This window comes from Ylistrum balloti, unplaced genomic scaffold (assembly GCF_031769215.1).
Source record: "Ylistrum balloti isolate Yb309-2 unplaced genomic scaffold, AGI_CSIRO_Ybal_v1 Utg369560, whole genome shotgun sequence".
Taxonomy (NCBI): domain Eukaryota; kingdom Metazoa; phylum Mollusca; class Bivalvia; order Pectinida; family Pectinidae; genus Ylistrum; species Ylistrum balloti.
Window position 1 is genome coordinate 589,404 of NW_026781861.1, and position 13,461 is coordinate 602,864.

Here is a 13,461-nt window from a genome sequence, read left to right on the forward strand (position 1 = left end):
GGGACGGACCACTTTATAAAGGACACATTACGATGAAATTCCACCTGTGTTGCCAACAGCTTTGATTGCACGGGAAAATGTTCCTGCGTTTTGGGGGGATTCAGTATACTTTGGGAACTTGATACTATTTGCTTGAATTGATCGATATTTGACAAAGCAGAAGACGCTTATCATTCTGTAACATTTAATCGTCTTCTCCGTGTGCCTTAGCCGGAGTTTCTTTATGAATATCTGTTTTGTTCATTTAGCCATAGTATCATCTCATTTGTGTTTGGATTACGATTCCATTGATATGTCGGTATTTACTTTGTTGATCTCGACATCGACTTTAATCCCTCTTCTTTGTAGCGTTCGGCTTAACAAAAGACACTATGCCTCACGAGGGATAACCAAACAGGCATTGAATCACTTTCAATTGATTTCTCATGGATAATGACTTGCATTAACTACATGCATATAGTCTGGTCTAGAAAACATCCTCGCTGGACGTACATAATCGCTGGGTCGCGTCTACAGCGGAAGGCTTATTTCTGTTTGTATTATTCATGTTTCTATTGGTAAGCTTACATGGAAAGTCAAAATATTGACTTTTTTTTAGATATGTAAATGTAGACATACCGTACAAATATTAATTACTTTTCCTGTTTTGATAGCTGAAATTCCTGATCATTTTTACAAAATGGAATCCCCACTCTCTCCATCTTAGCACGTTAACATGCAAATTATGTAAATCGATTTTTCGTTTGATGTTTTGCCTTAGTGTCATCGATATAGAGGTAGAATTTCAGGGGTTTTAACACTGTATTCTGTCCAGTATAGTACTTGTACACATTCTAGCGAATTCCATCATGGCAGTAAGACATATTCATCTTTATTTATCTATTTTACCTGTAAAATAATTAATCAAAATGAGGTTTTATTTTCTTGTTCAATTCGCCGTGGAACTAATTAGTACGCAGTGAAAACTTTGAAATGATTTGTGATTATTAAAACGTCAACGAAGAAGTATTTTGGAGGAAAGCAACATAGTTTAACATGTAGTTCATTGAAAATGGATGCTAAAAAGGCAAATCTCTCGTTTAGAATTAATGTTCTTCAACCCATTTATCTTAATAATTAGATTCAATATCATTTTAAATCTAACCACGAGTCATACCATGTCTGATGTTGATTACTGCATGAACAAAATTGTTAAAAAATGATAACATCGAGAAAATATCAACATGTGAAGAGAATCAATATCCAATCTTTAGTTCAATAAAACTAATGCAAACTTCGAACAAAACGAAAGACATATACGGAGGCTCCTGAAAAAGTACAAAGAGAATAAGACCATGTGTTCCGGCAGAGTAGGCGTCCTCTGCTTCATCGAGGAAACCTTCCTTTATGTCTTGGTCAATCCAAACAAGTAATGCCAAGTTCGTTAATAAGAAGAAGTGTACATCAGCCAATTCAAAGCACAACAAACACGTCCAGCTTGGACGACGAAATACCTCACAATGGTATCACTCTGACATATCTCGATACTCTGTGTTAACACTTTGTCAGTTAACGACTCCTTGCACGAAAATCGTGGTATTGGGAACATGCCCTTGAAGTTCGAATTAAGTGAAATATGTGAACACCATAGATTGCGAATGGAGGAATGTTGATATCTAGAAATGATAAATAATTCGCAATAGGGAAATCACACATCACGTCATCAATATATCTGATATATCCATCGAAGAGCTTTCCAAGGTCTTTGTGATCCGTTACGATAAAATCTGTGATAAATTCAGCCTCGTATGAATAATAATAAAAAAAACATGTCAGTCAACAGACGGGCACAGTTAGTTTTTAAAGATATGACAACAGTATGTTGTAAGATCTTAACCGCTAACTCGACGAACGCATTGAACATTATATGAGATATGAGCAATAGAAAACTACAATCGTACCAACTTAAAAAAAATAAAAGTCACTGAAAAGAAATTGGGATGTTGTGGTTGGGTGTTTTGCTTTATCGACGTCAGAGCGATTAAAATATCTTGTCTAGTTCTGTTCCATATAGTATAGACATCTACAAGGGAGATGAGAACAATTCCTTGAATATCGAATGAGCTACAGCATGCGAAAAGCAACGTTTGGTACGCAGTGTGGTTACTGTCAGTAAAAGAAACTTGAAACAGTATAATGGATAGCTGCAGTTGGCATGCTACCATTATAGCAGTTGAAAAATCTAAATATGCCGCCGATGCAAAATAGTCTGTAAGGTTAATAGAATACCCAATTTAAAGGGTGAATGAGTATAGAGAATGCACATCTTTGTAAATAATCAGCAAGGCGGTATGCATAAGGAGGGATGATGTCTTCCAATTAGTGTGTCAATATTCTGCGGCGAGATATTTTTACCTTCAACGAGACTCTTATAAAACCTGAAACGAATCCTTCTTGACTTAAAAAATATATCCTGTACATATTTCTGTCTTTGATTTATTATTTCCTCTCTAGAATTATGTTCCAGTATACTTTACAATCAATATTTTAATGCTGTTCGCTCTAAACAAGCTCGAATCAAGTGAAGATTGGATGAAGTTTATAAAAGACATTAATCAGCTAATATGTCTTAACAAAAGTACATTCCTTTCCATTTTATCTGACTGTAAGAATTGGAAACTTTCGACGTCGGAATTGGTAAGGTATATACGGAGAGGCTGAACTCTCACCTGTCCTCTGTTATCGGTATCCTCAAGGTTGAACGCTCACCTGCCCTCTGTTATCAGTATTCTCAAGGCTGAACTCTCACCTGCCCTCTGTTATCGGTATCCTCAAGGCTGAACTCTCACTTGTCCTCTGCTATCGGTATCCTCAAGGTTGAACTCTCACCTGTCCTCTGTTATCGGTATACTCAAGGTTGAACTCTCACCTGTCCTCTGCTATCGGTATCCTCAAGGTTGAACTCTCACCTGTCCTCTGTTATCGGTATACTCAAGGTTGAACTCTCACCTGTCCTCTGCTATCGGTATCCTCAAGGTTGAACTCTCACCTGTCCTCTGCTATCGGTATACTCAAGGTTGAACTCTCACCTGCCCTCTGTTATCGGTATCCTCAAGGTTGAACTCTCACCTGCCCTCTGTTATCGGTATACTCAAGGCTGAACTCTCACCTGTCCTCTGCTATCGGTATCCTCAAGGTTGAACTCTCACCTGTCCTCTGCTATCGGTATCCTCAAGGTTGAACGCTCACCTGTCCTCTGTTTTCGGTATTCTCAAGGTTGAACGCTCACCTGTCCTCTGTTTTCGGTATTCTCAAGGCTAAACTCTCACCTGTCCTCTATCATCAGTATCATCAGTCATTAAACTGAACTGATTCTGCAGTCAACATGTTTAACTCGTTGTTTCGATACGATATGGAAGACGGACTTCATTGCTGTCTTTTTTTATTAGTCGTTGGTAGCAGACACCACCAGTTTCATGCAAATGTCACATGTATGCACCGTCAGTGGTACAGTCTGATTGCCATTTAACATTTGAATGTGTATATCACAGTACTTGCTTTTATCCAGTTTTATCCATATTGCTAAGAACCTTGTATCATTGTTACAGTAGAAAAAGGAAAATTTGGTAGGACAAAATGTGTTGTTAGCGACAGCTAATTCATCTTCACACAAGTAACCGTTGAAGCAAATATATTTCGTTAATTTGAAGTATTCATCGAAGAACTATAATTGATTATAATAGATGTTTATTTGTTCAAAACTAATACACGTTTATGTCTGTTGTCGGTGAAGCTGACGACGCTTATCCTTTTGTATCGCAAGGTTTAATTTTCATTGTTTTGTTTCAGGCGTATATCTGTGTAGTGATCTTTTATTTTGTTTATTCATTACCCTAGCTTTTAAATTTACATTGAGAGTAAGTTGGCATGTCGGTTTTTCTTCATTGTTGTAGAGGAAGATCATTCCAAGTGTATAAAACTGCTTTGTTTGAGCATCAGAGCAACAATTTCTATGTTTGTATAATGAATAAATATCTTACTAGAATTAAAACCATATAAGATAACCATCAACTGGTTTGGCATATTGACAATATATTTCTCGCTTGAAATTGGAGATAAAACCTATATTTCTTTATGAACGGTTGTTCACCTTCGAAATCTAGAATCATGATTTTTCGAAGTGAACAATAAAATTATTGTCTCTTTTATCATAAACATACATTTTCCAAAACGCGAGTACTAGCTTATTTTATACATATTTCAAAAACTTGATAATCTGTAAATACATATGCATATTTACGACATGTAGATATATTAAGGAGCACATACACATATATTAGATATTGATGCGAGACGAAGCAATATATTCCTGAAATTGTTATACATCATTCCGGTAGTGGTCTTCAAACGTTAACGAAATGTACCAATCGATTGTTAGGAATTCAACAAGGCAGCTAAATAGACTTAGTTGAGAAGTGATTAGCAAAGAGGGACGAATTGTAGACTAATCTGAAAAAAGAAAATCAAACATGATCTATGCACTCCATCGTTAAAAACCTATATGTCAGTGTGCTGATATTTGCAATCACCAAGTCAGAATTCAGCTGCTTCACGAAACATAGCCAAACGTTGGCATTTATAGCTCATTAGGTGAAGCTTTACGTGCAAAGCCAAATGACCCGAGGTGTGTTGTTTCACCCCTAATCGGGCTTTTTTTTCTCTGAAAGCTGGGATTCAAAAAACGTCCTGTGCCGTCATGCATGTGATATTTTACAAATGTACATTGGATTACACGCAGTGGGCCTTTGTCATAAAAACTATTGGTTGGACTTTAAAACCAACAAACAATAATACTTTCGAAACAATAAAACATCAAGTAATTTTACATCTACAACCCATCCAGACGCTTAATTCTTGATGAGGTCTAAGACGACAGCATATCAAACAGCAAAACCCTGATACGAATATGGGTATACACAATATAACTTATTGCAATGTTCCTTTATATATTCCTTATGGAGTAGAGTCTCTAACTTACTATATAAGATTCCTAAGCAAGATTCAAATCTCTAAATAAGCTCATATGTATAATTATATCTTTGACGCTAAAAAGATATTTTGTCATGTCTTGGAAATATGCGACTGAAATATATATAAGTAATATTAGATAAAATTGGCAGCAAATATCGGTGCTTGTATATGCATATTTCATATTGAAATACTCTGTTACGATTGACAAATGTTCAAATAAAACCATCTCCGATATATTTCAGAGTCTGACCGTCAAACCCTGTCGTCATCAGTACTGATATTATATTAATGCACACAGTGTGTGAGAGTGCTGTAACTATATATTGTCTTGTTATTCATGGAATACATCTCGAAGACTCCATCAACAAGAAATAACGACACACAGTGATTAAAACATGTAGATCTGATTATATAGGTAGAGTCAATATCACGACGTATTTTGGTTACCAAGATTATATTATGATCTTAACCAAGTGAAGAAAATATCGTACAGAGGTTTAACATAGTCATCACTGCATGACATAACTTAGATGTAATTTCACCAAGTTAACTCATGCATATTAATCATGAAGAGCTGCCATTATAAGCCCATAAATGTCAACTAAAAGCAGTTCAATGCTAAAGTAATCACGAAAATAATGCTTGCTAAAGATTGATAAACCATAGGCCTACTCATGTTCTTTTTTAACATTGTTTACGTAAACGAGTTACGATAACAATCACAAATCTATTAGAAAATGTGTTTTCGTTTCCGTTCTAGCTGCGATAACCTAATAGGTAATACAGAAAAATACCTCATTTGTTTTAGATGTTGAAACCTTCGCTTATTCATAATACTGGCGCGTGCGCCCTTGATGTAGATATGAATATTATGTAAATGATTTTTGTTGATCAAATAATAAAAACACAACAAAGAAAATTGTGAGTCATTTGCTGCTAGTTTCAGTATAAGAACATAAATGAAGAATTAAAGCGACAAAGCTGATAATGTAATGTTTCTACTTTAAACTGAATGGCGTGTCGTCCAACTGCTTATATAAGAAACATTCCTAATGTACACCTATAAATATACTAACTATAGAATTTTATTCTTGTTTGTCACACAATGATTACAAAATCGAAACCTTACACATGTTAATTGTGTTACAAGTATAGGTGACATGTAGAGATTCTAATTGAATGAAGTCAATAGATTAATTACCTACCTTATTATCCCCCTGCACCTCTGTCCAGTAGGTCGTAAATAGATCAGTCAAAAACGACAACACATGATCAATCACAGAGTTCTGGGACAAACGTGACTGTGGCTATCTCCACATGGATTATACAGATTGTATACATAGTGTACAAGGAGGAGTTCCGAATGGTCTCATTGATTTGCTGTGGCTGTCTATCACAACTGTCAGATAGCCTGTCGGATTGGAGATTGCAGTTAATTGTTGGTAGGCACAGTTTCGATAAAGTGATACTATTTTGAGCTATCTTTTCAAACCATCTGCTAGAAATTAGAAACAAAATCATAAATGACATTTATATACAAGCACAATTATACAATTATCACATGATTTAAAAAACACTTACAAGCTACAAAAACAAATAGGGAAGAAATAAGTAAAAAGATCAGCTTTCGTTGATGGTTTTGGGTATACAAATACAATTGAGATGTCGATGAGTAAAATATACTGTGTTAAATATCAAAACGGCAGAAAGACTTTTCTAAACCCATGAAATAATACATTCTATCATATATAGCTAACTGTTACCTTCAGATCTGATTATACAGTGTGAATGCTTAGTATTAGTACTGATGTCTGAAAAAAACTTGTTAGGCAGCACATGTTCAAAGTTCAAGTAAATTGTGGTGTGTATGCGTATTATTGTTTCATGCTGCTGTCTTTGATTGTCACCTGAAATGGTATTGTTGTTCGTCTCCAGTTAACCTTTCAATGACTTCTCTCGCTGTCTTCGTGATCATGTGATGTATTAACCGTTCTATTTCTATCTCTCTTTCCCGTGTGTAACTTACAGGCCCCTGGTATTGACTCCAGTGCTGCCAGTATAATGCTTGTTTTCATGTTTATCGATTCTTTAAGCAATTACAATTGTCTCCACTTTAATGTGCTGTCTCATCTTTTCTTGTGATTGAAACTATGTACCTTTTTATCATTGCAATTTCTGTTATTTACTTTTCATTGTTTGGTTGGTTGCTTTTGTTTGTTTGTTTGTTTCTAGATTTTCTTTTCATTTTTTCATTTCTGTTTCTGTTTTGTCCCGTATTTAGTTTTCGGATGTCATTTTCAAACACATTTTTGGCACCATCCCTTTTTACGATATCGACACCACGTTGTGAAAGTGAATCTGTGTTTAATTCTGTTGTTCTGTGTTTTTTTTCTTTGTTTCGTATGTTTTTATTTTGTTTTGTTTTTTCCACATTCAGAATTGATAGTCACACACACTCACAAATAAAAAAAAGAAAAAAAGGTAAAAAAAATGATTCCTCCTTTGTAAAATATGCTTGTACCCTGAACACAATTTGTGCTTTACAAAGATAAATAAGCAAGACTGGATAAACTACTTTCTCATTTCGTCGTCTGTATACAAGTCTACATATGAGCCAGGATATAGATGTGACCACTCTATCACAATGTTCATAATCTAATGACTTAAGGAGAGGGATGGAAAAATGAAATCCTAATAACTCATTATTGTATGATTCCAAATATCTTGATATTATTTTAAAATGTATTGAAGATATGAAGGTGCAATATTGTCTGCCGGTATGAAATATTGGTTCAGTTTAAGATATTCTCGATAAGCTCTTCTTAGAAACTTTATTACTAGAAATAAGTTCAGGTTATATGCTTCTTTCAAAAAGTAATATAGTGACATATGAGAGGAAAATCTCAAAACATCTGTTGCTATTGCAGCATCTGAAACTACCCGAGATCAGGAGAAATTAGAGAAGAAAGGTACTAAATTTTTTTTAGTTATAAAAAAATAAGAGGTATTATAAATACAGCTAGGACTCGGTTTTAAGAGGAAGGGAAAAGCATACTTCTCATTTTGTGATATTTAAAATAGAAATTTCACACCAAAAATTATCTACAAAATTCTAAAGAAAAATGATACGATTTCAAATCAAGGAGGGATTCATTCAGAGTTGAGATCCCTTAAAGTCTTGTTTTATAAGTACAGGAATGTAAAACAATTTTTAAAGTATAGTGTTAAAAACTAAACTATATAAGATGTCAGTGTTTAGAGGGTAACATTTCGGCAAGCAGGGAAAACACTGAAAGAGATGAAAAAGGTGAGTCCTGGATCGATTGGCTTTACAACAGGGTTTTCATTCTTTAATATATATTGCATATTCTGTTGGCCACTGGTCAGTTACTCTTAAACAAAGAGAGATAAACCACATCATTTTCGAAAAATAAAATAGAACGAAATGGAGACCATTTTTTTCTATCAAATATTACATAAACAAATCACCTTATGAGTCAAGTTCAAGTATAATTAAAAGTTTTGGTAAATATTATCAATGAGGAATAAACAGAAGTTTAACAGAAGCGGTATATATGAATACACTTTATATAATGCAGTTTAAAACAAAATCGTCCAGGTAAATTAACGATTATTGATTTTAAAAAAACCACTTTCAATTCATTCTCTTTTGATTTTATAAATAATTTTATGTGCCGATTTGTTTAAAGGAAGTAAATTTAAGTTAAAACTTTTCACACTAACATGACTGTCTCAATGTGGCAATATTTCAAAACAAATGAATGTTGAATGTGGACGTGTTTAGTTTGACTGTTAATGTCGTTGTTGCATTTTACTTTCTTACTTAGACTGACCATGATGTACATGGCGTGGTCGTTGGTGAAGTAGAGGGTGCTTATTCTTCTGGAACACCTGGTCTGATTCCCGTTGTACTTTTTTTATAAGAATCTTCGTGTAAAACTTTCATTTGCTTTAATTTGGATAATGTTTATATTTTCATGTTGGTGTTTTCTTGTTCTTTATCGTCAAGAGGTTATATACATGTTTGTTGTTATCCTTTTCGCTAAAATAATTACTTAAAATTAAAAGACAATGATAACATTAAGGAATGCTATGTAAAAACCCAAACAATGGTTAATGTACAATTTGCTGGTGAAACTGGTTGATTCATGATGGGTCAGAGAGGTCACTGAATCAGTCCATTAACAGAATAATTATGGAAACATGTTAGATCTAAATACCAATACCTTTCGGCAAGACGCAAGTTATTTGGTTGGGTAGCAGTATTATAGTGAAGTGACCTACATGCTAGAACATAACTTGTAATGTGGTAAATATAGATTCACATTCTTGGGCATAGACTTCTCTGTAGATAAATTTTGATAAAAGTATCCTTCTGAACATCTGGAATTAACGTAATTTGACACCAATGGCAAGATAATTGTTATCAAAATGTTATCAATTTCACAATTTAACCAAATATTGATTACTTTACAAACCGGTCAGAAAAATATTTTACACAGTTGGACTCTTTATCATTTCAGTTTATATGAAATGGCAAGTGCCATCAGATAAAATAAGATGAGGTTATTAAAAAGTATACAGAATGAGGTTTAAAGATGATGGATTTATATGAGTTTATAATATCTATTAGGCAAGATTGGGTACGGAGATCAATTCATTCTAGTGACAAATGGATCATGATTTTAAAAAGATATGCTGAACTAAACAAAATGTACAAGTGTTGGAATAAATATATCAAACTTTTTCAAAACCAAGTCGTCAAATATATTCAGGAAAGACTTTTTAAGCGTAGAAAAAGCTTATTAACTCTACCCTCAAGAGAGTAATGATACATGAGGAAAATTTTAAAAAGAGCCTTTTTGGTGTAAGAAATCATTCAAAATAGATAATAAATCTATACTTTACTCAAATTGGTTTGATACTGGCATTTGTAAAGCAAATGACTTAATCAAATAAGTGGGCAATACAACTTTTTATTAATTTGAGAAATTTGTATATGCTTTCCATCTTAATATCAGTTTTCTCCTAAACCATGGACTAGAGTACCCAGACAAAGAATATTGGAGAAATCATGATTTTATTACGAAAGACCATTTAATCCATCTACCCCCATCCTTATAGAAACATTTTTTTCAAGAATGAAAAAGGATAAAAAGACTTCTATAGCTGTGTACTTGCTCCAGGGACTAGCTTCAGAAAATCAAACAAAGAGCCAAGAGTTTGAGTTAGATAATGAATAATGGGGTGAAATTAATACATCTTTTTCAGCTACCAAACTTACAAATTAGAATTACATTTTGTATACATCATATCTTAGTATTTAACACAACAAAACAAAGCTATTTGTTACACTTTCATGATATTCAGAGACTTCTTCACAGGTTTGAATTACTGCTTGATGTATCTTCATTTCCTTTTGCATTTAACAAAGATTCTTTTCTTTTAGCGATATTTTCATAAAATTGTAATCCATTTGATAACGATATTCTAATTCTTAATGAGTTTTTATCAACAAAACCAGATGCTTAGCGAATCATTGCCATTCAATGGACTTTTTAATATTATCGAAGATCGCTTCCTTGTTCAAAGCTATGAAAATAAAAAGAAATAACAGACGAGCAGGAAGTTAGAAAGCTCTTGGCAAAAGTGGAAACCTATTCTGGTACTATAGTTATATATTATATAGAATTATATGTACAGATGCTTGTAACGCATTGCATACACTTATTTAGTGACATTTATCACCCTATTTATCTATCTATTTATATATTTAGATGCCAATCAAGTTTAGTCAATATTCCTAACATACGAGTAGTTACTTATACCAAGACCTTTAGGTTCAAGAAAACCCATTGCCATCAAAACATTTTTCTCTATCTGTCTGTCTGTCTATCTCTATCTCTCTCCCTCTGTTTTCCCTCTCTCTCCCCTCCCTCCCCCCCCCCTCTCTCTCTCTCTCTCTCTCTCTCTCTCTCTCTCTCTCTCTCTCTCTCTCTCTCTCTCTCTCTCTTTCATTTTGATATTTTCCTCTGTTTCTTGAATATATGGATCTTGCTTCTACAATGTATAAGTGCGAGAGAAGAATGCCTTATGTCAGTGGATGTGAGTACGCATCTATCATATGTAAACCTAATGTTGAATGAAGTATACATATACATTACATTGCATACTTACAGATGATGATGGTGATGGAGAGTATGCAAGTACGTTGAATGATAATGTACATGTAAATGAATATTTTTAACTTTCAAATGAATACTTACAAGAATGCGAATGTATTTGAAAATTAAACAAAAATATACAAAAGAAGGATGCAAAGTGATATTGTGACATTCAAATCTTATTGTCCGTTCTTGTTTGTTAAGGTCTTGTCTTTTTTCTGACTTTCTTTAGCATTTTCGTTTGTGTTCGTGCCCCATCAATTTGTGAGTTCCGATATTAATCTCAAATGCCCTTGTGAGTTGAAAGGCAAATGCACTTTCTATTCCATTATATTATCCCAATGCACTTTAGCCTACGTGGGACTTCCGGAATGCAATCTCAGCGTCATACATCACTATAAAAGAATATCCCAAAAGCGTCAACTTTAAAGTTTTAAATACAAGGAAGTACGTCATAAAACTCAATGAAATCCTTAGAAATTAAAATGCTATGATACGTCTGAAATTTCGCTAATCAAAGATTCTCATCTAGGAAGTGTCATTTCCTCAATGTCTTTTAACTGGTCATTTCCATTGACTCCATGAATGTTTCTCTACTAACGCGAACTTTAATTTCTGTGCATTTTTGCAAAAAAGACAACATATAAATATAGAAGCCTGTTGATTGGAGTAACTAAACAATCTGGGCAACTTGCTGTGAAGTTTTGTGTGTCTTGAACGTATCAGTATGTACATCGACATCACCCTGATGTAGGTTCTTAAACACTCATTTGAACACAAACCCCATAGCCATCATCAGAGCGTATAATCTTAACTGTAATGTCACATGGTAAACTATATGAAATTAAAACCACGCTTTTGTATCAAGATTAGGAGTGAAAAGTCACTGTATATTTATATGATTTGGTGATGACAATCTATCAATCTCCATCTATCACCAAACCTTGCAATCAGATGCTGGCCTTCCGGGGACATGGTCTTTTACTATTTTTGCGTATGAATCATTTATGTTCATATCTCACCCTATGTGTAATCGTTGAATTACGTTGAATTTCATGAAATATTCCCTTGACATGTCAGCATCGTGTTATTGTTATTGTTGTTTTAATTAGACGAAAGAGAATAATAAAAACAGTGTTCACTGTTTTGTATATCGGCAACAACAACAACAACAACAACAACAACAACAACAACAACAACAACAACAAAAACAACAAAAACAAAAAACAACGAAAATGTGTGTGAATGTAATTTACCATTAGTATTAGATGACTTATCTTTTCTCGGAATATCACAGAAAAGGCGATTCCTTAAAATCAAAGTCCGCATACTGATTTCATACAACGTGTTAAAAAGGGAAAAAACACCAAATCGACAGAAACCATGCCTTACGATGTATTAATGGAAATACACAGAACGAATAATCAAAATTTAATGACGCAACTAGAATGATAGAACGAAAGAGGATCGTTGAGGTGAAAGCGCTATTCATGGTTTGGATCATGTGTTTTGATGTGTTGCGTGCGCTTAAAATATTACCAGCATTTTCTATTAGCAGAACGTTTTTTATAATCATGGCAATTGCCGTTCGAGCCTATTCACTGTGATCATAAACGCCCTGAATGACTGAGAGTATGTAACCTCGATTAAATGACGACACATGATCAAAGTCAATGATTTAAGATTTAAGTTTCTATTTTGTAGAGGACATCGAAGCCAGTTGTTTTCAATTTACTCGAATCTACTTGTAGTTGTTCATGATAACCTAAACAAAACAAACAGTCAGTCCATACATTTACAGTTTTTTATGTATCTAATACAGTTACGTTTTATCTCAAAGTTTACAGACACAAAAATAACAAAGACACTCAATTTGCTGGCCTTAAAACCACCATCATGATTATTGTTTCAGTCTTTCTAATACCACTGCAACAACATGAATTTTTTTTCAAATCTACAAATGTATTCATTATTTGCTAGATACAAAAATAAGTTTATTGTATTGACATTTTGTAAAAGAAACCATAGATCAGACAACATATGGCGTAAGGATCATTTTTCAAATGTACATCATTTCATTGAGGAATTGCATATACGCGCGAAATCCAATAAATTAAAATGTACAGAAATGTTTTGTGCGATGACGTCATAAGTCCTTATTCAGAGCGTCATATCACTACGTTCAGGCGGGAGATTACCATTATAAATGTAGAAGCATACAGATTATGAAATCGATTGCAACCGTAACTAAATATCATGGAAAACT